The following is a 4,294-nucleotide window of genomic DNA, read 5'->3' as shown; positions in this document are numbered from 1 at the left end:
GTTCTCTAGTTCTTTGAACGTTTCCTGGCCCCTAATGTATTTTTTTTGTCATTCAGTATAACTTTATTTACTGTTTATTGTGCATGATTTGAGGACTTTAATTTCTAACAACCAAATACTCAAATGACTATTTTTTCCATGAAGTTTAACATTAACATCAGTGAATTCATGTGTTCATGTGTTTTTATTATAAACATCTGAATTAATCACATTGTCATAGATCCTGAACTCATAAGCGTGGACCATGCACAGGCTGGCAGCAAGCCAGGAAGCCACTCTGCAAGCAAACAGATACTCTGCATAAGGAGAAAAGTCATAACACATCATTTAATGTCCAACCTGAGTCACCTCAGAATGTTATATATATTAACTTCTTTATTCATATAGTATCGGGACTCAACTGCTTGGTTAGTGATGGGGTTGACCTGGTTTTGGGAGGATTATTCCTGAAATAATTAAGGAAAGGAGGGCTCAATCTTTCTTCTTGGTTGCTTGCTCCTCCCCAGCACCTTCATCTTTCTTCTCATCTTCAGCTTCTTGGGCATCTTCTCCTTCACCTTCACCTCCTTCGTCCTCCTTTGCATCCTCAAATTCTTTCTTGGCATCTTCTTCCTCTTCTTCTCACTTCTCTTCCTCATCCACTTCCTTCTCCTTCTCCTTCTCTTCAGCTTCTCCTTCAGAAGGGGGTTCATCCTTAGCTTCCTCGGCTTTTGCAGCCTCAGTGATCTCCTCCACCTTGATCTGCTCCTCCTGAACGTGGCTGGTGTATTAAGAAGGGAAGGAGTGTGAAGACAACAAGAAGGAGCTAGTCTGTAAACCACCGTAGGCAGATCACCAAAGACCTGGGAATTGGGTGTAGCCACTGGCTATGCTTCCCACGCTGGTGAAACTGAGCTGGGTTTCCTCACCTTCCAAGAATTTCCTGTAAGCTGCAATGTCAATGTCCAAAGTCACATTGAGGAGGTCCTGGTATTCTTTTAAATATCCTGCCATTTCACTCTTTGTGGTTCTCAACTCATTTTCTAATTTGTTGATTGTGTCATGCGTAGCACTAGCGTCGGACTTCTGCTTATCCTCCAGCTCTTGCAGCTGCTTTCCCAGTGCTATGTTCATGCCCCTGCTTACTTCCATCTCCAGGGTCATAGCCTTGAGCAGTTGCTGGCTTGCACCGCGTAGGTGTTATTGGCAGTGCTCTTGGTCAGCACGGTGAAGCGGCTCTAGTACCATTCTTCTGCATTCTGCATGTTCTTGGCAGCCAGCTTCTCCTACTGGGTGCAGATGTCCTTGAGCATGGCAGAGAGGTCGGACTTGGAGAACATGTCCATCTCCATGGAGATCTGAACATACTGGTGCCTGCAGCTCAGTGATCTCCTCTTCGTGCACCTTCTTCAGAAAGGCAGCTTAGTTCATCAGGCTGTCAATGCACATTTCCAGCTCAGCGCAGGCAAGAGTCGCTCATCTGCACCTTTGCTCTCCTCCACCAGCCATCCCTCTGCATCCTCACGGTTCAGGACCTCTTCCTGGTAGCTTGCCTGCAGGTTGTTCCCAGTCACTTCGGAGCCTTGGTGCCTGCTATCTGCCTACTGCCCTCTCTTCTCCAGGGGACAGGGTGTGGTGAGGTGGGGCACAGGCATCCTATTTTCATTAAAATGTTCAACCCAGGCCTGCTCCACCAGAGTCCTCAGGATGCCCAGGGGCAGACAGTTATCTCCGGGACCTTGGCTACCCCCGCCTACAGACCCAGCAGGCGACATCAGGCACTGTCCATGCCGCCTGCCCAGTCTCAATCACCCCCTGAGCCCTGAAGGCAGTGTCAGGCGCTGCCCACCGAGCCTGCCCAGTCTGATCGCCATCTGGACCCTGCGGGCAGCATCAGGCGCTGTCTGCTGGAACTGGCCCAGTCCTGATCGACACCTGGACTCTGTAGGCAGCATCAGACACTCTCCATGCCACCTGCCCAATCCCAATCACTCCCTGGAGCCCACGGGTGACATCAGGTGCTGCCTGCTATAACTGCCCACTCCCAATCGCTGCCTGGACCCCGTGGGCAGCGTCAGGTGCTGTCTGCTGGAACTGCCCGGTCCTGATGGTTGCCTGGACTCTGTGGGCGAGGTCAGACGCTGTCTGCCAGGCCTGCCAGGTCCATGGCGACCTGGAACTTGTGGGCTATGTCAGGCACTGTCTGCCTCACCTGCATATGCAAAGTTACCTGCCATCTTAGTTGGGTTTATTTGCATATCACTCCTGATTGGTTGTGGGTGTAGCTGAGGTATGCTCAATTAGCATCTTTCTCTTTTATTAGTGTAGATGCTACTATGAAGGCTTGTCACAAATGTTTGTGTGAATATATGTTTTTAATTCTCTGGGGTATATATCTAGGAGGTGAATTGCTGAGTCATATGGTATCTTGATGTTTAACTCACAGAACTGCCAAACTTTTCCACAGCAGCTGCACCATTTTGTATTATCATTAGCAATGTATGAACGTTTCTATTTCTCTGCATCCTCGCTAATACTTGTTACTTTCAGTGTTTTTTTATTTTTTATTTTTTTTATAGCCATCCTAGTGGATATGAAGTGGTATCTCATTGTGGCTATAACCCTTTTACCAGTACCCTGTTTTCCTGAAAATAAGACAGTGTCTTATATTAATTTTTGCTCCCAAAGATGCACTAGATCTTATTTTCAGGGGATGTCTTATTGTTCCACGTGCTAGGTCTTATTTTCGGAGGATGTCTTATTTTCGGGGAAACACGGTAGTATGCTGAAGAATCTGGTTTGCTAGTATTTTCTTCAGGATTTTTGTATCTGTATTCATTTGGTCTGTAGTTTTCGTTTCTTATAATGTCTTGTCCTGGTTTTGATGTACCTCAAGAGTGAGTGAGGAAGTGTTCCCTCCACTTCCATTTTTTTGGAAGAGTTTGAGAAGGATTGGTGTTAATGATTTTGTAAAACTTTGGTAGAATTTACCAGTACAGACATCTGGTCCTGGACTTTCCTTTATTAGAAGATGTATGATTACCGATTCAGTCTTTACTTGTTATAGTTCCTTTCATATTTTCTATTTCTTCTTGTGTAAGTTCCAGTGATTTTTATCTTTCTTATTTTAAAAAGTGCTTTTAGAAAAATAAGTTGAAATCTGCTTTTCATCTCTGATCCTGTCTTGGTTTTTGTGTCTTCTGTCTTTATTTTCTGAATAATTCCAGCTGAGGTAAAAAAAAAAGGTGATGTTCTGCCTAATTGTTTCAGCTCTTCTACTGTAAACAAACATACTTTTTACAGTTTATTTGGTGTCATGTTTTTTTTTTTTGCATTTGTGTGTATTTTGTTGATAATTTCTCTTTAAAAATGCAGTATTGATTTTGTTGGTTATTTCTACTGGTTCTTGTTCTTGAAGTCCTTGTATGTTTGAACATATTTTAGTGTTTTGATCATTGTATTTAAGTTTTTATTATAAGAATAATTTGAGATCAAGGGTAAAGGTATTTTCCTTAAAAAATGATATGTATTTGTTTATGTCAGGCTTTTGGGGGCACCAACAATATGGTGCTGCCTTAAGTCTAGTTCAAGCCTTGAGGCTCTTTGAATGACCCATGTAATCAGACGTGGGCTGCAATCCCCTGTGTAAGAACTATTCCAATTCTGGTTCACCATTTCCCTGAGGGGGTAGCACTTTGGGATTCCTAACAGAGGAGGGTCTCCTGTTTGTGAGAGCTCCAGACTTTGACTTCTATCTTGCTGCTACTTGTCCTGTGACGTTTCAAAGAGGAAATTCAACATTTTGAGGATTTTAAAAAACCCTCAGTAGAAAACTTGTTTTTGTTCTTCTTCATCTCTCTGATGAATATTTTCTGTTTAATTTTGGCTTAGTAATTCCATACTGTCCTGTCAGGTGTTTTATGCTTTTAAGATGGCGACTTTTTTTGGCCCTGACCAGTTTGGCTCAGTGGATTAGAGCATCAGCCTACGGACTGAGGGGTCCTGGGTTCAATTCTGGTCAAGGGCATGTACCTTGGTTGCAGGCACATCCCCAGTAGGGGGTGTGTAGGAGGCAGCTGATTGATGTTTCTCTCTGATTGATGTTTCTAACTCTCTATCCCTCTCCCTTCCTATCTGTAAAAAAATCAATAAATATATTTTTAAAAGATGGTGATTTTTATCTTTTATCCAGTTATTCCAGTTGTTTTCAGTAGGAGTGTTGTCCAAATAATCTATCCCTCAATTACAAAATTAGGAAGCTAGCATTTAATTCAGTCCCTTTTTATTTTCTATCTCTTCTGCTTAAGGTGGAGGC

General features: G+C 43.4%; 1 pseudogene across 1 annotated transcript; it reads right to left on the bottom strand.

Annotated features, from left to right (window-relative positions):
• Window positions 1-410: 410 nt before the first annotated feature.
• Window positions 411-2,216, bottom strand: LOC311615417 (neurofilament light polypeptide-like; annotated as a pseudogene). The gene is made up of 2 exons: window positions 2,210-2,216; window positions 411-1,552 (listed from the first exon to the last, which is right to left on the bottom strand). The product of its transcript is annotated as a neurofilament light polypeptide-like (transcript).
• Window positions 2,217-4,294: the final 2,078 nt, after the last annotated feature.

The sequence above is a fragment of the Pipistrellus hanaki genome (assembly GCF_964339955.1).
Source record: "Pipistrellus hanaki genome assembly, chromosome: X".
Taxonomy (NCBI): Eukaryota; Metazoa; Chordata; class Mammalia; order Chiroptera; family Vespertilionidae; genus Pipistrellus; species Pipistrellus hanaki.
This window is presented reverse-complemented; position numbering and strand designations above follow the sequence as displayed.